The sequence below is a fragment of the Puma concolor genome, chromosome F2, assembly GCF_028749965.1.
Source record: "Puma concolor isolate L17-30 chromosome F2, mPumCon1.1.hap2, whole genome shotgun sequence".
NCBI lineage: Eukaryota > Metazoa > Chordata > Mammalia > Carnivora > Felidae > Puma > Puma concolor.
Genome location: NC_141684.1, coordinates 13,366,239 through 13,388,462, shown reverse-complemented (window position 1 = coordinate 13,388,462; position 22,224 = coordinate 13,366,239). Strand labels below are relative to the sequence as shown.

Below are 22,224 nucleotides of genomic sequence, written 5' to 3'. Positions count from 1 at the left end.
GTGTGTGTGTGTGTGTGTGTGTGTGTGTGTGTGTGAGAGAGAGAGACATCACCATGAATGCCGGAACGCCACCCAGTTCCCACGGAGCTCTGGCCACTTGAGGTCCCTGTCAGGCTTCTTTCCTGGACTACTGCTCTGACATGTTTTTGGTGAATTTTAATTTCTGCTGCTTCTTCATTGCACCTGTTTGCTTTCCTCCCCTCCCTCCCTTCTCCTGTCTTTCCCTAGATAGCCTCCGTGTTGCCCATATACTCCCTGCGGCTCCTGACCCCGTAATGCTGGTGACAGGGGACACGGTGGAGTTCACCTTCTGATAGGAGGAGGAGGGTGGCAAGAGTGCGAGCCCGGGAAGACTGACACCGCCTGGCGCATTCGGGGGACGGCACAGCAGCGTGGACTTTGCGTGCCCTGCACCCAGCCTGTTGGATTTCTGTTCTGTGGTCTCTTCCTCCTGCCCCACCCCCTCCACGTTGGATTTTGCCCACGGCCCCAGGGACAAGGTAGATGGCCCGAGTTTACTTAGTGACATGTGCCTGTGTGGCTTGAAGTAAGACCGGTTTCTGTGAAAGTCAGAAGTGCATTCCAGAGTCACAGCGTGACCTCCCCGGAAGCCCAGCTAATCCAGGTTTTAAAGAGCAGTTGGAACAAAGGTGGTGATTATGGGATGTGGGGGCTGTGAGGTGTGGGAAAGGGCAGGTACGGCAGGGTCGCCTGGTGGGAAGCTCTGTGTTGAGGAATCGAGCTGATGGCCCCAGAATGTGACCCAGATGCTAAAGGGAGGCGGTGGGGGGGCTTGTCGCAGGGGTGGACCCGCGGGACCGTGCGGCTGATGGTCCTGGGCTGCACTCCACCCCTTGTGAGCTGCGTGACATTGGGCAAGGGGCCTGCTCTCCCCACTTCTCCCCACTTCTGTAATTTTGGGATAGGAGCCCTGACCCTCTGGTTGTGATCATTAATGGGGATTAAATGGGGGGAATTAGAAGGGATCTCTTCTGTGCTTGGCAATTAGTAAATGCTGTTTCTCATTTCTGCCTTATTTTGAGCATCGCCCCTTGCCCCTACCCTGAGCATCTTTTTCCTTCTCAATTTACATACCTCTCAGGGACCCTGTGAGCCCTCCACACAGACAGCCGCAGTCCCGCGTGGGGCTCCCCGATGGTTCAGGGCGCGTGGACAACGGTTCGTTGGGCTAGTCCTTGAACGGGTGGTTTCTCACTGACCCATTTTCTTTAGTGAGATGTGAAACTCTTTGCAGGCAGGCCCTGTGTGGGATCGTGGTCTCCTTCAAAGTTACTTTCTGGGAGAATATGCACGCTCTGGAACTTTTCTAATACGGTGAGCCTTCGAGGGCAGGTCCTGCTGTTCTGTGAACTGCCTGCTCCACTCATGGCTCAGTGGCTCGGGTCCAGGGCACCGTGCCCCCTTTGTTCATGAGGATCTGATGACATTTGGGTCTTTGTTGACCTTTCCCTGAGGGATTTTGTGGGCAAGGGCAAAAAAAGGAAGTGAGGGAAACACATACACACACACACACACACACACACACACACACACACACACACACACACGCGCGCACACACACACACACACACACACACTCATTCACTCACTCCCAGGCCTGAAGTTTTGTTATTTGTGGCAGGAGCACGTTCACGACTTTTCTCAGCTCATCTCAGTGTCTGAATCACCTTCAAGCTGTAGAGGAGGTGGCTGGGAGCTGAGCAGGCAGAAGGCTTTCTTTTATTGAGGACCTGCTGGGTGAAAGGGCTTCAACAGGCCAACTGATTCACCCCTGGCTCTGCGAGGCAGGGCGCATCCCGTGGACGTGGCTGTGGGTTCAGGAGGTGAAGCCGCACAGGAGGTGTTGGGTCTGTTTGTCTGTAGAGCTCCGGTCACCACTTGGTGTGGCCTCCCCTCCCCTGTAGGGCCTGTAGGACCTGCGTGCTCCTGGCTCTGCCCACGGGTTTCTCCGAGAGCATTCCTCCTCTCACCTGTGGGTGGGGAGAGGCAGTCGGGACTCATCTGGTTTTGGGGACACTACCTCCCTGTTCCCGTCATGGCGGCCCTGAGCCAGCCGGGGATGATGTGACACCTCCAGGCCACAGTCGGACGCGCCACCACTCTGGAGAGGCGTGTCCTGGGCAATGTGGGCCACTTCCCGCTGGAAAAATAGCGAGGACTGGCATTCCCTGACCAACCGGTCACTGGCGAGGGCCTTTCTGTTCAGAGTCTGGCTGTGGATGTTGTCAATGCCTGGGGAATCTCTGTGCGTCGACCTTTCCAACAACTAGCTCCTGCTTCCCCATCTCTGTCTTCTGGAACCCTCTTATCCTGTCACCTTGCCCCCAGGCTTTCCTACCACATAACCCTTCTGTGGCAGGACAACCTAGTGGTTAAACAGAAAGGCTCTGGAGGCAGACTGCGTGGGCTCATATCTCAGCCCCCTTTCTGCCTACCTGTCCTCATTGGAAAATGGGCTCACAAGGCACAGCATTGTTGAGGTGACAAGACTTACTGCAGCCAGTGCCCTCGAACAAGCATTCGGGAGATGTGGTTCTCACCTGCTCTGCCAGGCCTCTGGTCATGCCGCCTTCTGCTGACTGTGCCCCGTGCCTGCTGAGTTTAGAAGCTACTCCTCTCCCAGGCGCTGTGTGTCCAGCCCACCTTCATACTTGAGATTGCTTCTTATCCAGCACCCCACAGGGTCCTCGCTGAGCAGCTCTGGGCCAGTCACTCTGTCTCTCTGGGCCTCATTTCTCAGCTGTTCAGTGAGGGAATTGGACCTGATTATTCCAAGGTTTCTTATGCTCTGATATGCAAGGGGCTCTCACATTCAGTATGCCCCAGCCTCTCTTTCTCTGCCCTGGCTCCTGCCACCCCACCGTCACAACCCAGACACCACCCGGTGTGTTCAATTATGGACATGTACTGTCTCCACGTCTCTGGATCTCTTGGGATAGCCCGGAAGCTCCCTGAAGGCAGGGATACTATCTTCCTTGACTGACATGATTTCCAGCATTATTTCAGCCAACACTTATTTTTTTTTTAAAGTTTATTTATTTTTGAGAGAGACAGAGATAGAATACGAGTGGGTTAGGGGCAGAGAGAGAGGGACACACAGAATCCAAAGCAGGCTCCAGGCTCTGAGCTGTCAGCACAGAGGCCGACGTGAGGCTCGAACTCACAAGCTGTGAGATCATGACCTGAGCTGAAGTCGGAGGCTCAACCGACTGAGCCACCCAGGCGCCCCCTTATTTTTTTTTTAATGTTTTTATTTATTTTTTGAGAGAGAGAGCGAGCGAGCAAGAGACTGAACATAAGTGAGGGAGGGGCAGAGAGAGAGAGGGAGACCCAGAATCCCAGGCAGGATCCAGGCTCCGAGCTGTCAGCACAGAGCCCATGTGGGGCTCAAACTCATGAAACACAAGATTATGACCTGAGGCGAAGTCCGACGCTTAACCAACTGAGCCACCCAGGTCTCCTTGCAGCCAACACTTATTAAGCACATGTTGAGTTCCCAAGTGCTGTGCGGGACTTCTGGAGCCTGGCCGAACCCGAATGCCAGTATTTTTAAGACTGGCTCTAATCAGTGTCCGTTAGAGCTGTGAGCGGGGCTCTGTTACAAATGCGTGATGGTACGTGGCCATGGAAGGGCTCGTTCTGTGTGGGCTCCCTTGCCCCTCCTGTGTAAGCCCAGGGTGTCTGGCACAGGATCATCAGACTGTTACGAACATTAGTGAATGGGGCCGGGTTCGCTTTGCATCTCTCAAGCCTAACTGGTGAGAAGAGCAGCCACATACTGGTGCATTGGGCTGTTGAGGGTGAAGCTGATGCTCCGTGTGACTTGTGAACCCGCGGTGGGCAGCTGTGTGTGCTGAATACCTTATATACAGTCTCTCATCCACGTAAGAACCCAAGAGGACACGCATTTTGATTCTTTATTTTTATTAGACAAGGAAACACTGAAAAGTTTTTTTAATGTTTATTTATTTTTGAGAGAGAGAGAGGGAGATACAGAATGCAAGCCAGGGAGTGGCAGAGAGAGAGGGAGAAAGAATCTGAAGCAGGCTGCAGGCTCTGAGCTGTCAGCACAGAGCCCAATGCGGGGCTTGAACCCACCAACCGTGAGATCATGACCTGAGCTGAAGTCGGATGTGTAACCTACTGAGCCACCCAGGTGCCCCGACAAGAAAACTTCTAAAGAACTTAAGGGGTGTGCCCACGGCCAGTGACTGAGCGCAGCATTGCGATTCATACCCCCGAAGCCCGCCTCATCGCCCCCATCCTCTGAGTGATGAATCTGGTGTGTGCAGGGGGGGAGCGTGTGCCGGAAGGCGTGGGGATTCCAAAGCAGCCGATCCACGTCTTCCCAGCACACGGGGAGGAGAAACTGAAATGAAGCAAAAACAGAGACTGTCAGCGAGAGGACGGCGGCCGCTTTCCCCGGGAACAAATCTCCTTGATTTATCTCTCCAGGTTGGACAGGCCCCAGTTCTCGGGGATCACAGAGACATAATGTGAACATGGCCAGAGAAATTGCTGCCTCTCTCTTCGTCAGTAAAAGAGAACGGAGACACCTCTTCTGTGGCACCCGTTTTGAGGAAATCCTGCCTCCCGCGCCTGGGACAGATGCTGGGGCGCGCCCAGAGTGGGGGAACCTTCCTGACTGGACCCTCCCAGCCGAGAACCCCTCTGTTACTGCTCTGGCCAGAGCCGTGGCCGAGGCTGGCTTCCAGAGGCGCCAGAGTTAACATCTGCTGACTCTTGCGTGACAGGACTACTCACTGTTGCAGAGAGAAGAGAGAGGACAGAGAGAGAAAGCACACCCTCAGAGTCCGGGGGCCCAGCCACAGAAAGGGGACGGCACACGGCCAGGCACACCACGGATACGTCCCCTGGCTCCCACTACGCTTCTCTTGCATGCGGGTGCCAGGGACCACTTGACCTGCGCACTTGATCTGTGCCCTGTACCCACGCTCACCATTCTGAGCCAACCCAGGGCACCTGGACTCTTGCAGCTACCAGAGCATCCTCCCGTGGATCCCGTATTTAAGGGCTGCTGGTTACGAAGGTTCCCCCCCTCCCCCCCAGCCCCGCTGTTGTGTAGGAAATAGAGGCAGCCTGTTTCTAGTTTTTCTTCAGGATGCTCACTGCAGGGGGCCAGCTGGTGGAACTAGGGAGGGTCAAGAAGGAAATGACACGTGTGGGCCGGGAGGCACAGGGGCAGACTGTGCCAAAAGAATGGGGCTGGGAGCTGTATTTTCTTGTGGGGCAATTCCAGGCCGGATTCTGAATTCTGTGTCACCAGGCCGGAAGACGGTTATTTGCCAAGTGCTCCCCTCGGTGCCCTCAGGGGCAGGGGCAGCTGGAAGCAGCGGGCCGTGACCGTGTGGAGGGGTAGGGAAGGCCGGCAGGTGCCGGGTCCCAGGCCTGGAGGGCCGTTCCCAAGCCAGAGGCCTGCCAACAGCGTACTTTCTCGGGAGACATTAAAGAAAAGTTAACCACCATTTTGTTGGGCCTCGACAGGCATTAGAAAGTCCATCTGTCGTGATTCCCCGGGCGGCCTGGCCGGTGTTCGCACACCGCACGTGGGTGTGCAGCCGGCACCTGGGTGAATGCAAGGCCACCCGCGTTTCTGGAGGCAGTCCTGATGCCTTCCGGTCACTAACTGTCCCTTCCCCCTCACTCAGGATCACCCTGTCCTGACTTCTCACAGCATAGATTACTTTAACCTGCTTATGTGTTTAACATAAGTAACACCGTAGGGCTCTCCCTGGTGTCTGGCTTCTTTCACTCAGACTTATGTTTGTGGCTCGTTCTCGTTGCTCTGTAACAATGTAACAGTGTAGCATTCCTCTGTGTGTGTGTGTGTGTGTGTGTGTGTGTGTGTTTAATTTTTTTTTTAATGTTTATTTATTTTTGAGAGAGAGTGAGCGAGAGAGACAGAGTGTGAGCAGGGGAGGGGCAGAGAGAGAGGGAGACACAGAATCTGAAGCAGCCTCCAGGCTCTGAGCTGTCAACGCAGAGCCCGTTGCGGGGCTCAATCTTACGAACCATGAGATCATGACCTGAGCTGAATCCAAGAGATGGACATTTGATGGACTGAGCCACCCAGGCGCCCCACGACATTTTTCAGTGACGGGTACACATTTCTGTGAGTCTGTAAATGGGTGTGGAACTGCTGGGTCACAGGGCACATACACGCTCAGGTTTAGTGGATAATGCCAAACCAGTTTCCCAGATCGTCTGTCCACCAGCTTGCGTGAGAATTCCAGTGGCCCAGGGGAAACCAGTCCTGGGTATTGACCGTCTTTTTTATTTTGGCCAGTCAGTTACAGCAGAAGCAAATGCCTTGCAAAAAGATCACATAGCGGAGCAAGCGGAAATGCTCCCCAAGAGGGAGACGTTACTATCGGGTGACATGACAGGTCGCGCTGTGCCGTGCTGCGGGTTCTTGCCGGTGAAGCCCATGGCGGGGCTGGGCCACCTCCTCCGGGAGGGTCCACTGCTTGGCTGCAGTGGCACCCAGCAGACCGTGTAATAATTCTTCCCCAGGTGACAGAGCTTTAATGTACCTGTCCCCAACCAAACACACGTGGCTTCAGCCTTGCCCGTGGGCCTCTGTAAATATTTAACAGACCGTGTCCCTCCTTCTCTCCCCTGCCATTGACAGGGGCTGGTACCACAAGTCATTGCCCCCTCCTGCTGGACCCACAGGACCCCGGCCCTGACCCTGCAGTGCCCCGCCTCTCCTGGCTGCTTCCTGGGGCCAGAGCTGAGCCTGGGGAGACCCAGGACAGGCTGCGTTTGACTAGCAGGAGGCCTCATCCATTTGCAGAATAAAATAATGGCTAATTGAACACTTAATATGTGCCCGGCAGTGTGCTAAGTACTTCATGGTGATTCTTTCTTTCTTTTTTTAAGTCTATTTATTTATTTTGAGAGGGAGAGAGAGAGAGAGAGAGTGGGAGAGAAGAAGTGGGGGAGGGGCAGAGAGAGAGCGGGGGACAGAGGATCCGAAGGGGACTCTGTGCTGACAGCAGAGATGTGTAATTCACCCCATTTTACAGATGAGGAAACTAAGGGTTAAAACCATTTTCCCCAAGTAACATAGCTAGTAAGTTTATTAGTTTGACTTCAGACGTTAATGTTTAAACCACTATCCTGTATTTCTCTCTTAGAGTCTAATATTTAGATACTCAAACTTCCTTTTGAGCCCATCTTTCTCTTGGGCCTAAAAGCTATGTCAGGTGGGTTTAAATGGGACAAGGGGAGCTCACCCTGTGATCCCTGGTCACTGAAGAATGCTTAAAACAGAGGACGGATCCCTGTTGGCATGGTTGCTGTGAATCATAGTCCCCCCAAAGATGTTCATGCCGTAGTCCCTAGGACCTTACATGTCAAGAGAGACTTTGTAGACACGATTCAAGTGCAGGGCCATGGGCTGGACGATTATCTTGGGTCATCTGGGCGGGCCCCGTGTAACCACAGGGCTCCTTGAAAGTGGAAGAGGGAGGCCGAAGGGTCAGCGAGGGGGGTATACTGGTGGGAGCAGTGTCAGAGAGATGCTATGTTGCTGTATTTGGAGATGGAAGAAGGGAGCCCTGAGCTGAGGCATCCGAGAGCCACCTCTGGAAGCTGGAGAAAGCCAAGGAGAAAGGTTTTTCTTAGAGCCTCCACAAGAAAGAGCCCTGCCAGCACCTTGGTTTTAGCTTGGTGACACCCGGGTCAGACTTTTGACCTCCAAAACCATGAGATAACAAATTTGTGTTGTTTTATGCCACCAAGTGTTTGAACATTTGTTGCCGCAGGAACAAAACAGTTGCTGTTAATGACCATTGCTGTGATGGTCACGCTCTTGGGCTTTGGTGCCAGATGCCTGACTTCAAATCTCTGTTGTATGATTTTCTAGCTGTGTGACCTCGGGCAAGTTGTTTAACTTGTCTGGGCCTCAGGTTTCTCATCTCTCAAACTGGATAAGAATAGCCTCTTACAGATAAAGTTGCCATCGGGGTTAAATGAGGGTCCAACGCGCGTGAAACGCCTGGTAGTAAGTTTGAGGTAAAGTCACTTCAGGTAGGCGTCCTCACTCGTAACACAGAGCAGCGGATCGGGGTACACAGTTGGGAGACACTCGCCTGTTTCAGGCTCCACTCTTACTGGTTTGGAGCTGGGTAGTTGTGTGTGGCTCCATTTCCTTATCTGGAAAATAGAGGCAAGAGTCCCAGAGTGGCCCAGGGTTGGGGGGGTTGGTGGTTGTATCAGATGGTGGGCCAGAACCTAGTGCGGTGAGGGATAGGCACTCCTGTAAAGGGCAGTCGCTCTTGTCTTTGGCTGGGTGGTGACGGTCCAGCCTGCAGCCCTGTGCGTCATGGGTCCATTGGAATAATTTCAGTCCCTGTGCGGGGGAGTCAGGAGTATCCCCACAGAGCTAGAACAGTACTGGGTACCTAGCAGGTGTTCAGTAATTGCTGCATACGTGAATAACGAAAGGGAACGGCCCCGGGCCCTGCCCTGAAGAAGCTCACTGTGCAGGACGAGGCCTGGAGAGATGCCAGAGCTTTGTGGTTGTCTTTAAAAAGAAACCAAACAAAGAACTACTTCCTACCGGCTGACCCCAAACCCCCTCTGCTCACTGCCGGGACCTCTCAGCCCTGCAGGGGAGCTCAGGACTGTATGCCAGGTCTGGCCCAACTATTAACTCTCTAAGCTAGCCGCCTACCCCTTCTCGGATGTTTTCTCCTCATCTTTATAATAGATGTGCCCTCTGCCCTCTCAGGGTAGTTCTGGGGAGCCCCAAGCAGTAGAAGATTCTGGGTCTGAGAGGTCTTTGGTGCCTGTGTGCGGTGACCCTCCCCTGAGGCAGGCCCTGGGTCTCCTGCCTCCCCTCTGTTTGGGTGTCAGAGCTCCGGGGCGTTATTCTTGGTGAGTTCCCCTCTAAGTGTATTAGGGTCGAATACAAGGAAGAGTAACACGACGACTGCTCTGGGTCCTGATTCCAACAAGATTGATTTTTCTTCTTCTCATCCCCAGCCCTGATCTTTGGACCAGAAAGGAATTAAAAAGATGCCCCTCACGATGGCCGTGCCTGTCGGTTACATGGAGCTCCATTCAAGGATTTTCGGAGCCTTTTGGATTTACAGTGATATTCAGCTGCCTGGGGAATAAAGTTGGTGGAAGCTTTCTCTGGAGTTACGTACACCTGACACCTGTCTGGATGCTACTGGCGGTTTTAAGGAAGGCCCTGGCTGAGTGCCTGGCGGATCCCTGCAGCCTGGATGCTCGTGGGAGACGGAGGACCGCGGCTTCCTGTGAGGGCTGATGACTCTGTCCTTCTCTCCTCACGGATGCCTGGTTGGGTCTCTGCCAGCCCCGCCGGGGGCTCCCTGTGACACGTAAGGCCTGTCTCCTCCTTGTGCACACGTCCTCTGCATGTTCTGTCAGGTGTCCACCTGGGCTTTAGGTGACACTGGCCTGGCTGGTGGGAGAGGGGTCGCCGTGATGGAGCCGGCCCTCAAGGGGAGCTGGCGTTGAATGAGCTCACTCTGTGCGTCTGCCTGGGTGCTGGGTGCCTGGGGGAGATGGACAGAAATGGGAAGGAGCTCCCCAGGAGCCTCCACCGTTCCCTGTTGATGTCCTGGTTCGTGTGCCCGTCTCCATCCACCAGACCACAAGGGCCTCGAAGGCGGAGGCCTCTTCCTTCTGAAGTGTGTTTTGAACACCCACCACGGCGCCTGGCACGTAGCGTCTCTGGCTGCAGAAAGGGCATCAGGGCGCGACCGTTAGTGAATTAAGGTGTTGAGAGTGAGTAGGGACGGAAGGCACGCCTCTGTGCTCAGCGCGAGAGACGCATCGTTGGATGCTTGCAGGGTGTGTGTGGAGCCAGGAGGCCTGGGTTTGAGTCTCTGACCCACCCCTGCTGTGTGCCTCGGGCCGAGTGGCCGCTGCCTGCCTCTCCCTTCTCTGTTCAGTGGCGGTGATGTGTGCCCTTGCTCTTGCCGGGGTCGTGTTGAGGATCACAAAATAGACGCTCGCGCTGACACCCAGCACGGGGCCCGGCACGCGGCAAACGCTCAGCACATAGTAGGGTCACCGTTGGCTGGGGGAGGGCTCCTGCGGAGGGTCGGCCGTTGTTTGGGCCGCGAACCAGAGCCAGGTGGCCCGTGCCGGGCTTCGCGCCGGGTACCTCGGTTTGGCGCAGGCAGTTGGTCGAAGGTCGCTGTCGCCGGAGCCCGTGGGGAGGTCTGGTGGGCCAGGGAAGGGAGCCTCGTGTCCGTGTGAGGGAGGGAGTGCCGGGCTGGACATGGCATTGAAGGTCTGTGGGGGTTCTGTAGGAGACAGGCTGGCCCCCTGTGACATTGGTGACCCTGAGGGATGTGGCCTTAGCGTCAGGCCGCCCGCGGGAGAACAGCGGCTCAAACAGCCAGTGCCCCGAGTACAGGTCATCCGGGGCCACCTGGCACTTGGTTGCCAAGACCGCACTGAGGTGGGACCTGGGCTTTGATTTGGACGGGGTTCCCAGGGCCGCTCGTGCCCCATGGCACTTCTCAGCGAGGCTTTCCCTGACCTCCTCATGGATGGAAATAGTGTCCCTCTGGTTATCCACCCTGCTCTCAGTCGGCGCCCCTAGATGTGTTATAATTTGGTATTCACTTAACGCGGGTTCTTTGATCTCTTGTCTTTCTCCCCCGCTGGAAAGCAGTCTCTCTGAGGTCAGGAAGCACGTTTGCCTTACACAGTAGGCATCTCATTTCTGTATCTCACTTGATCAGATCAGAGAGTGACTCTTCGTGGTTTTATTTCAGTTTTCCTGGAAGGGACAGACAAAAAAAGGGAAGTGCTCTCTTTTTGAGCATCTATATAACTCCGGCAGCCAACAGTCCCACTAGGTGGGCAGTGGTGTTCCCATAGTACAGCTGAGAACGGTGAGTTTCACGGGGGCCATGTAGCTCACCCAAGGATCTTTATCTAAGAGAACACTGAGCAGGAAGCCAAGAGCTGCCTGGTGTTTTACACTGAATCATGCCAATTCAGCTGAAGGGTAAAGACTTTTCCTTGGGGGGCCTTTAGAAGGGCGTGTGTGTGTGTGCGTGTGTACATGTGTGTATGTAGCATTGCCCACTGCAGAATGCTCTTGGGCTCCTCACAACTGGGTGCCCTCTTTGTCCTCCGGGAGAGACAGACTTTCACTGAGACCCTCCCTCCTGTGTGGAGGAACAGGGGCCACACTGGGTCCCAGGATAAAGTGTGTTTGGGTTGCAGTCTGGCCCCTGGAGGCTCACGGCCCTCAGGGAGCCTGTGCCCTTGGGTGAGTGGGGCTTTGCAGCCCCGTGTGATGGGTGTCGTGCTGGCAGTACTGTGGCCAAGCAGGGCAGGGAGAGGAATCATGCAGGGAGGGGGCTGGTGGGTCTGGAGAACGATGAGGGCAGGGGGGTTCTGCCGGGCTTGCACAACTGTCCTGGGGCATGAGGGCCTCAGTTAGAAGAGTGAGTTGGGAAGACTGAGGCACAGCACTGCCCCTCGGCCTCTTGTGCCTCTTCTTGCCATTTCCCCTGCCTTCCCTCTGTGGCACCTGTGCCCCCACTTATCACATGACCCGCAGCCCCGCTTCTCTTTTTATCCGTTGCTCCCAAGAACAAACCCATTGTGGGGGTCTGGCTTATGCCTGCTCCTCCCAGGAGGACCGGAACGGGCTCTGCACCAGGAGACACGGCATGGTCACGGGGGGAAGCAAGACTCAGCCTGGCTCCTCCTTTCTGGCGGCCAAGTCCTGGCCCCCCACCTGCAGGGTCGTACCCTGTGGACGCTGACATGGAAGTGATCGCCATGTATTGAGCCACGCCGTGTGCCGGGCACGTGGCAGATAACTCTTCCGTTCCAACCCCTGAGGGACCTGTGGGGTAAACACCACTTACTGTGGGATGACAGGTGTAAACCAGGCTGGTCCTGGGCACGCCTGGCCCAGTGGCCGCCGGACTTACCGGTTAGATGGTGAACCGTGCTACTGGCTTGCGCTTGGTCCTCGTGCAGGCCCCTGTGCTGGTGTTGCTGGTCGTGCTGGGCCTGCTGGTCCTGGTCCCGGTCCTGGTGCTGGCCCTGGTCCTGTTGCAGCTGGCGCTGCTCTTGGTGTTTCCTGTGTCCAAGGCGGCCCCTCCAGTCCCCCCTTCGCCGCCCCGTGTGCAGTTTGCATTTCTGCTTCTAGCACGTGGGCTTGGCCTCATCTCCTTATCTCACAAGTCCATCTTCAGCTTCTTGGAAGAGCCCGTGTCTCTTTGAACCCTGGTACCCCGGACCGCTGCGAGAGCAGGCCTGACCCTCTCCTTATTTATTTATTTTTCCTGGGCCGCTGTGGTGACTCACAACACACACACTCATCCTGGGGCTCAGGGATGCGGTGCTGCCCTCCCGCTTACACGGATGCTCCAAGCCAGCATTCCTAGAGATGGCTTTTTGCCCTGGACTTGTTCCCCAGTAGGGGTGCCTGGGTCCCCTGGAGTATACACGGGCTCAGCTGAGGGAGAGGCTGTGACTCATTCTCCAGGCTGAGCCCGGAGACCAGGCTTCTCGATGAACAGCCGCGAGATTGCTTAATGGCGGGTGTTTTTTAGCTCTTGGAATGTGCCTGGTTAATCTTCCAATCTGGCGAGGTGGGTACGGTGCCCCTTCTTATATATGAAGAAAGTGGGCTGCAGACAAATCCAGAAAGCTTCTGAACTTCTCTCTGGAGAGAAGCAGAGAAGCTGGTACCTGTACTCCAATCTGCCTGCCTTCAGCCTCCCTTCTCCTGCGGGGCCAGTGGCTCTCAGGCTGCGGTGAGGTGTGCAAGAGGGCTGCAGGTTACCGAGGGGCAGGCTGACTTAACAAACACGGGGTTACACTTACCTTATCTTTTTTTTTTTTTTTTTAAATTTTTTTTTTTTCAAACGTTTTTTATTTATTTTTGGGACAGAGAGAGACAGAGCATGAACGGGGGAGGGGCAGAGAGAGAGGGAGACACAGAATCGGAAACAGGCTCCAGGCTCCGAGCCATCAGCCCAGAGCCCGACGCGGGGCTCGAACTCACGGACCGCAAGATCGTGACCTGGCTGAAGTTGGACGCCTAACCGACTGCGCCACCCAGGCGCCCCAACACTTACCTTATCTTGACTTAGAAAAAGATCACACTTGACTCATGAGGCCTGTTATTTCGCAGTGTTGTTGCTTAGGACACGGATATTTGACTTTAAAAGCCATTTTTGCAAAAAATACTGCAGTAACACAAGTAAACGTAGCCTTCTTGAAGAGGGCAGCATTTGGAATGCGGTCCTCATTTCCGTGTGTGCTGCTCTCGCTGCGTGGCTCTGGCCACATCACTGGGGACAGCATCTCTCTGCCTGTGACCTGAGTAGTTCTGTGCTCCGCTTCACATCAGCTGTGCCGCTGAGTTCAGTGGGATCCTCCCGAGATCCAGAAGGTTCATGATGAAGGGACTGCACAGCTCAGTCTGAAGCTAGATGGAAAACAAGAAGAATCTCAGCACCAGAGCGCTATATAAAATCCCATAATTCTGCTCGAATTGACCGTGGCCATTGCTCTCGGCACTGCAGACGCCTCGTATTTATCCAGCACCCAAAGTCTTCAGGTCAACTCCTGTGTTACTGTCTGGGGTTGAATTAGGAAATAGTAAATGTTCCCCCTGTGAAATCAATTGATGACTCATTCACTCATTTTTTCATTCATTTCCCCTCAATTAACAGGGGATAATATTACCTACCCCATGGGTTCATTGTGAGAATTACATAAGAGAACATATTGAAGGGCTTAATTCAGTGCCTGACATATAATAAGTACTCTGGGAATACCAGCTATTTTTAAATAAAATGTTGAAATGGAATTAGAAGATCAAAACCCGTAGGCATATAGAAATAAAGAACATTGAGGATGAGTTACTAAAATGTAACATTAAATTCCTCTCTGACTTCCTAGTCAGCACAACGCAGTGGAGAGGTTATGTTTGTCTCGGTCAAGGATTGGCAGACTTTTCTGTCAAGGACGAGGTAGTAAATATTTTTGGCTTTACGGGACACACAGTTCTGTCACCACTAGTCAGTTCTGCCTCTGTATCTGGAAGGCAAGCATAGCCAGTATGTAAATGAGTAGGCATGGACATATTCCAGTAAAACTTTATCAGAATTGGCAGTTAGTCCATAGGCTGTACGTTGCCCCTGGGTGTGAATGAGGGAAACCTTGGGGTGCCTGGATGGCTCAGTCAGGTAAGCATCTGACTTCGGCTCAGGTCATGATCTTGCAACTCGTGGGTTCAAGCCCTGCATCAGGCACTTTGCTGACTGCTCAGAGCCTGGAGCCTGCTTCAAATTCTGTGTCTCCTTCTCTCTCTCTGCCCCTCCCCTGCTCACACTCTCTCTTGTCTCTCCTTCAAAAATAAACATACATTTAAAAAAAAAAAAATTAAGTGAGGGAAACCTGCTTATCACTGAGTGAAAGAAACTTCTGGATCATAAACTTTAAAAAAAATGTGTTACAAGTGTGGTCCTTTTTTAAAAAAGATTTTATTTACTTATTTATTCACTGACTTATTTTTGAGACAGAGAGAGACAGAACATGAATGGGGGAGGGTCAGAGAGAGAGGGAGACACAGAATCCAAAGCAGGCTCCAGGCTCCGAGCTGTCAGCACTGAGCCCGCCGCGGGGCTCGAACCCACAAACCGCGAGATCATGACCTGAGCCAAAGTCGGAAGCTCAACCAACTGAGCCACCCAGGCGCCCCTAAGGTTTTATTTTTAAGTAATCTCTACACCCCATGTGCAGCTTGAACTTACAACCCTGGGATCAAGCGTTACACGCTTCGCTTGACTGAGCCAGCCAGGCACCCCAAGATGTGGTCTTTGTCTGAGGCTTGTTAAACGGTATATAGACAGTGTTTTCTTTAGGGTTTTATGGAAAATATAGAAGACCTTTACATTGCTAGTTCTTTTACCACATATCTAACAAACATTTATTGAGGTCTTACTGTGTCTCAGCCCATAATGGAACCAAAAGGCACGTGCATTTTGGCAAGGGGTGCTGCATTAGCAAGGGATCATCTCAGTGATGATGTAGGGAAGTCAGCTTAGAGTGTTTTCAATGTTGGACGCACTGTCCAATCCCTGAATGACACACAGGCCTTAGTGTTAATTCGAGTGGCAGGTGTCAAAATCCTGCCACATGGGGTGGGTAGGAGTGTCCTCTGAAATCCTTGCCCCCCTTGAGTGATAGCTGCAGTTATGCGAAGGATGTGGTCTTTGGAGCAGAGCACAACCAGGTTTTGAAGCTTTGCTGTTTCACAGCCGTGTGACCTTGCTCTAGTTCCTAAACCTCTCTGAGCCTCTCTTTCCTTATCTGCAAAGTTGGGACCTTGACACTGCTGAATCTTTGGTTCTTACCTCCGTGTAGTCAGCTAGTATTTACTGTCTAAATGTTAGTTCCTCCCCGTGGGGGCCTGAGGGCCTCACCTCTCCCTTATCCCAGGAAGCCGGGTGGATGTGAGGATTATAGCCTGCTTGTCCCAGGTGAATGTTCAGGGTAAGAAGGCTTGAGAAAACACTGGCCTGAGGAATTCCGAAGTTAATGAAGGGAACAGATTCCAGAAGGGTCTCGGCCTGACCTCCCACCCTTTTTCCAACCCCCTGTTCTCCCTGAGCGAGTTTGGAGGCAATCAAAGCATTAGAGCAGCTGCATAAAACAACTCTCACGCAGTGGGGCAGGACTGTGGCCTTGGCCACTGGAAGTCTGGGCCAGAGTGGGTGACTTTGAGTCTCTTCCCTACAGTGCCTGGTTAACCCAGGCAGGGCATTGGGAGCAACCAGGGTGGGCAAGGCAGGCCATCATGGGAGAAGGGGGCATATTTGAAAAAGCTGGAGGATAATTTTCAGCCATCCAAAGGTGGGAGGGACTACGGGGCTGTGTGAGAAATTTGAAAGAAGACCCAGGTGCCTTTAAAAAAAAAAAAAGGAAACTTTTTCCATTATTCTGACTTTAGGACCCAAGAGGTATATTCAGTAAGGACTAGTGGGGTAGGATAAAGATGACAGGCTTTTGTTGACTGACAACAGTTTCCAGATGCATTCTCTGTTTCCAGCTAATGGAAACTTCGGGGAAAAGGCTTCGGGGCCCAGAGCTAGGCAGTGAAGTGCCATTGTGCTGCTGGAGGCCAGAGCTGGGCAGCGAAATCGCTACGGTGGGTGGGCCACATTGAATGGGGCTCATTCCGGGCAGATGGGCCGAGCATAGTCTGTCTGCAGTCCCGGGACCCAAGGCGGCTGCATTGGACCTGCCAGGAGCTGCGCGGCCTTGGCTGTGAGCTGGTCCTCCCTTCTGCTCTGGTCCCTCTCTGGGAAGTGGATTATTTCCGGTGGTAGTGGGGGGGGGGGGCAGGGGGCGGCTGGGGAGGCTTCGTCCCCTTTCTTTTGTCTTGTCAAATTGCTGGCCATGCTGATAGCTGGTTCGGGACAACAGTGGCTGGGCGGGGGGGGGGGGGGGGGGGGGGTCTTTCCCTCCCATCTATCTCTCTTCCCTGCTCTATGACTCCACATGGGGTGGGGGTTCTGGGGAGAGGGGCTCCGCTCTACCTGATTACCAGGAACTGCCCCGACCCTTCCCTCCCCCGTGGAGGCTTATCTGGCTCCAAGCAGAGCAGCTGCTCTGGTGAGCTCTCCGAGTCTCTCAGAAGTAGAGACTGGGTTTATTTAGCAGGAGGTAGTGACATAAACAAATAAACATTAGCCAGGACAAGCTCCCAGCTTTCTGCTCACCCAGGGGCCCTGGAAACTCTTAGTTGCATTTTCAGAGAATGTGACAACAGTGCTCGTCGTAAAAAGAGTTTTCCTGTCGGAGAAATGCTCTGGGGGAGGTTGTCAGGGAATGTTAGAAAATCAGGGGCCATGTACGTCCTGGGGCTTCCTGGCTTTGTGCCCTTGCAGGGGGACACTTGACCTCTCTGGATCTTCGGTTCCTTCTACATGGAGCTGGTTATTATGAAAATTACGTGACCTGAGACGTGAAGCCTGGCCAGTTATTAGCCCACCTCTGAACCTGACCGTAAGTCAGATTTGTGACTTAGGTTGGTTTTGTGACTGTCCTGCTTTCTGGTTGTTGAGTCCGCTCAGGCAGTGCCTGGGGCTTCTCTGAGGCTCGGGCTCCTCGGCTTTCAGTGAGGTGGTGGCCCACGCCTTGTGTCCCTCACATGCTTGTTGAAAGGACCACATCAGGGGCGCCTGGGTGGCGCAGTCGGTTAAGCGTCCGACTTCAGCCAGGTCACGATCTCGCGGTCTGGGAGTTCGAGCCCCGCGTCAGGCCCTGGGCTGATGGCTCAGAGCCTGGAGCCTGTTTCCGATTCTGTGTCTCCCTCTCTCTCTGCCCCTCCCCCGTTCATGCTCTGTCTCTCTCTGTCCTAAAAATAAATAAACGTTGGAAAAAAAAAAAATTAAGAAAGGACCACATCAGTCACCTCTGGGAAAGCGTCTGAGAGCTGGACGGCGTGGCCGTGCTGGACTGTGTGATAGCCGAGCCTGCTCTCTTGACAGTGGAGCCTGGCAGAGGTGGTGGGTTCCAGCACGTTCCTCAAGGTTGAGGCCAGGCAGCACTAGACTGCTGAGGTGTGTGCAAGACACAGGCAGCCTGCCTCCCTTCTGAGGCCAGGGAATGCTGGGCACACTGTGAGGGCCTCCAGCTCACTGCTTCCCGCATCCTTCAGACCTACTTGCCAGACTCTAGAGTCTGCTGAGTTTCGCTGTGGTTTCTTGGTGTGACGTGAATCGTCCAGATCTGAGACACAAAACAAGAAGCCACCGAGAGTCATTTAACAAACTCCCCCGTTCCTACCCCAGGATCGACAGGTGTTAAATGATGTGGCAGGTGTGCTTTGGATTACTGCTTCTAAAGAAATAAGAATTTAGCGGTAGAGTGCAAGTCTGTGGGCTCTCTGCTCCCATTCCGTTTCCTTCCCTTCGCAGAAGTACCACTCTCCTGAACTTGGGTGGTGGGTCACGTTTTTGTTTTTATTTTTTTAATTTTTAAAATGTTTATTTATTTATTTTTAGAGAGAGGGAGAGGGAGAGGGGGAGGGAGAGGGAGAGGGAGGGAGGAAGCAGGGGAGGGGCAGAAAGAGGGAGAGAGAGACAGAGAGAATCCCAGGCAGGTTTCATGTCGTCAGTGCAGAGCCCGACGAGAAGCTTGATCCCACGAATCATGAGACCATGACCTGAGCGAGATCAAGAGTCGGACGCTTCACTGAGCCACCCCGTGCCCCTGTAGTAGGTCCCGTCTTACCCTTTTCTTACAAATCTGTTTGGAGACCTTTTATAGCACTATTTCATGTGTTCAAAAAAATTTTTATGGAGGTGGCATCACGTAGGTATACGGTGACTACAATTTGTTCTTTTCAGTCTGTGTTACGTTTAGATGCTTCTTCGCTGCTGTGTTTGTTCCTTCATGCTTCTCATGGTGGATTTGGGGGCGTTTCTAGGTTTTTGCCACTGTGAACAGTGCTGGGGGGGGGAGCCTTTGTGCCCACATCTCCAGGTGCACATGTGGGTGTCCCCAGGGGCTCAATGCCTGGGGATGCACACTGTCTGTCTTGTCAGAGGGAGCCAAGCTGCTGTCCAGTTGGAACCATCTGTTGGCTGGGGGTCTCCCCGCGAGCCCGTGACCTCCTAGTGTGATGCTCGCCCCTGCCTTCTTAGGTGAGGTCGGCAGTGCCCAGCCCCAGCCCCAGCTCTTTATATGTTGAATGGGGTGAATTCTGGAAGGAGATGAGGCCAGCACAGAGGATGGGACTAGAGCCACGGCTGCCCTCTGCCAAAGCCTGGTCAGCAGAGAGAAAAATAAGAAATGGGGGTGGTGGAGAAATGGGTGCTGAAGGCTCCCCACGTGAGGACTGGCAGGGGTGTCTGAGCCCAGATGGATGTCACTTGTCTGGGAACCCCTACCAGCTGGCTTCTGGGAGGCTGACAAGGCTGGGTCTGTGCAGTTGTGGACAGCCGAGGAGGTGTTGGGGTCCCCATCGTGGGGGACAGGAGTCACCCTGATGGCTGTGGGAGCCGTTCTCCGCCAGAGAGGAGCAGAGCCCACAGCTCCAGAGAGGTAATGGGGAGGAGGAGGCCGGGCCACACGGCAGGGCAGCTTGTCAGGTTTGTCAGCAGAGAAGAAAGTGCCGGAAGGAAGGTCCATGCTCTGGAAGAGCTGAGAGAAACCAGAGAATGAGAGAGGATTAAACACAAAGTTTGAGAGTTTTTTTTCTTTTTTGATTACAAATGGAAAATTTGAGTTTGGCAATGGGAAAATAATGTGTGTACTGGGAAATAGTCTTTTTTCTTCTTTTTAAAAAATGTTTATTTATTTTTGAGAGAGTACAAGTGGGAGAGGGGAAGAGAGAGAGGGAGACAGAGGATCTGAAGCAGGCTCTGTGCCGACAGCAGTGAACCCGACGTGGGGCTCAAACTCAAAAACCTGTGTGATGGTGACCTCAGCCGAAGTTGGATGCTCAACCGACTGAGCCTCCCAGGTGCCGTCTTCTTTTCTTTTCTTTTCTTTTCTTTTCTTTTCTTTTCTTTTCTTTTCTTTTCTTTTCTTTTCTTTTCTTTTCTTTTCTTTTCTTTTTTAAGTCTATTTATTTTGAGAGAGAGCGTGCAGGAGGGGCAGAGAGAGGGAGAGAGAGAATCCCAAGCAGACTCCAGACTGTCGGTACAGAGCCCAGGGCGGGGCTCGAACCCACAAACCATGAGATCGTGACTTGAGCCGAACCCAAGAGCTGGATGCTTAACTGACTAAGCCACCCAGGTGCCCCTAGACCTTTTTCTCCTTCAACCTTTTCCCTGATGGTAAAACTAATACGAGGTGTTTGGAGAAAATCTAGAACATAAAGAAAAGCATACATGGTTGAGAAAAGGCTCCGTAACGCTCCATGAGGAGCCACCCCTGCTTTGAATAGGGTGACCAGCTTGTCCTGGTTGTTCTGGAACGTTCCTGGTGTCAGCACCGGAAGTCCCACCTCCTGGGGCTGGGGTACGTCGTGCCATTTCAGGGACGCATGCGGCACTGAGAGGTTACCACGCCCTCCCTCTCCAGCTTTGTGGTTGGGGGCCCATCCCTCCCACCTGCAGACCTTGTTGGTGCGCTGAGTGAGCATCGCTGTCTCTGCTGGGGATGGATGGTTTCGGGGTGCACGCGTGATGCCCAGGGGTGACGTCCAAGGAAGCCTCACCTAGAGAAGAGAATCCCTCCAGGATGTGCATTACCGAAGTTTCTGGAGGGCCGACAGTTCTGAAAACCCTGTAAGGTCTTCACGTTCATTGCTTGTCTGTCCATTCAACTGTGCTGAGAAATCCAGGCTCTGTGGGTTCCTTGAGTATGTATTTGCTTCCGTTTGGGGTTTTTCATGGCTTCACCTTATTTAATCACAGAAGCAATGCTGCGAGGCTGTTGCTGTCATCCCGATTTTGCAAGTGAGGAACTCAAGGGCAGGTTAAGCTCCCACCCCGGGTTTGCCTGATATCACAGTCTTAAGTTTTTTGTGTCACTTTATTTTTTTTATGTTTTTATTTTTTTTAATGTTTGTTTATTTTTGAGAGAGACAGAGACAGAGCTTGAGTGGGGGAAGGGCAGAGAGAGAGGGAGACACAGAATCCGAAGCAGGCTCCAGGCTCTGAGCTGTCAGCACAGAGCCCGACGCGGGGCTCGAACCCACAGACTGCGAGATCATGACCTGAGCCGAAGTCGGATGCCCGACCGACTGAGCCACCCAGGCGCCCCTTTTGTGTCACTTTATGTCCAACGTAGTGTGGTGGCTGCAGGGGGTGGGGGGTGGCTGGCGCTAATCTCGGCTCTGCCATTCGCTAGATGTGTGGCCTTGGGCAAGTTATTTAACTTCTCCTACCTCAGTTTCCCCATCTGTAAAGTAGGGTCATCACAGTTCTTCTATTGAGATTGAATGTTTGTGTCTTCCCCACATTTTTATGTTGAAGCCCTAAGTCCCAGTGGTGGCATTTGGGGGGTTGCTTTGGGAGGTGATAAGGCTCAGATGAGGTCATGAGGGTGTGCCCCCCGCCCCATGGGGGCGTCCTTGTAAATGTCCTTGTAAAGAGGCAGACAGACAGATCTCTGTCTCTCTTTGTATGCTTATACACCAAGGGAAGGCCCCGTGAGCAGTGAGAAGGCAGCTGTCCACGAGCCAAGAGCTTGAGTGGGGGAAGGGCACTTGAGTTGGGGGAAGGGCTGTCACCAAGGACAAAATCTGCTGGCTCTCCAGCCTCTGGAGCTGTTGGAAATAAGTGTCTGTCGTTGCAGCCACTGTGGTATTTCATCATAGCAGCCTCAGCTGACTTAAGACAGCCTTTAGAAGGGTTCGAGGTTTCAATGAGATACTACAGGAAGCGTTTAGCACAGCACCCAACACATTCCAAGTGTTAGGTGAATCCTGGTCAGTGTTCTGGCCACCACTTTATTTATAAGTGACCCCACAGTGGTTCAGAGAGGGTCAGGAACTTGCTGACGGTCACATAGTTTGTGGCAGCTCTTGGGAGGAGCTGGGCCCTTCTTCCTCCTCTCCAGTGCGCCTTTCCCACCCTGCCTGCATGGATGGACCTAATGAACACTTACGTTACTGCATTCTTGCAAAAGCCTTGAGAGCCAGAGCAAGTCGGGGGGGGGGGGGGGGGGGGGGAAGACTCTTGGCCGCCGCCCGCAGGGTGAAGGAGGCCATTCCTGCGGTTTCATTAGCTCTTCCGTTAGCAGCAAAATGCATACCTCCGGGTGGCATGGAGATTCCCAGTGGCCGTTGCATTTTGGATTCCGACAGCACTGGCAGTTTGCATTTTCCTGAGGATGTAAAATGTTTGGATAGCAACAAAGATAATGGTAAAAGGGGAAATTCAGGCTTGGGCTGAGCACACTGTACCCCTTTGGTGTGAGGAGTGGGTGCGAAATGGCTTAGGGACACTGAGGGACACTTCTGATGTCCTGTGCTCCCAGGCGTTGGGATGAGAGAGACACAAAGGACGAAGGGAAAGCCGTTTTGCCGCCTGGAGAAGCCAGTGCTGTCCTGCTGCTTCCGTGGTGTAATGTTTGAGGTTTACTCCCATCCATCCGTCAGATGTTAAGGTCTTGGGCATAGTGTTGTAGAGGGTGTTGATGTGTAGCCTCGATGGCACAGTGCTTGTGTATTTGTTTCCCTCTACTGAATGCCTTTTA

General features: G+C 53.4%; 1 long non-coding RNA gene across 36 annotated transcripts in view; it reads left to right on the top strand.

Moving 5' to 3' along the window:
* LOC147571837 (uncharacterized) overlaps positions 1–22,224 on the top strand; it is a 372,786-nt gene that overhangs the window by 60,535 nt on the left and 290,027 nt on the right. For 35 of the 36 annotated variants that reach the window (XR_015246968.1, XR_015246998.1, XR_015247000.1 and 32 more), the window contains one exon: positions 9,034–9,395. The exons of the other annotated variant lie outside the window; for it this stretch is intronic. This is a non-coding gene — a long non-coding RNA (uncharacterized LOC147571837). The remainder of the gene's footprint in view (positions 1–9,033; positions 9,396–22,224) is intronic. 36 annotated transcript variants of the gene reach the window in all.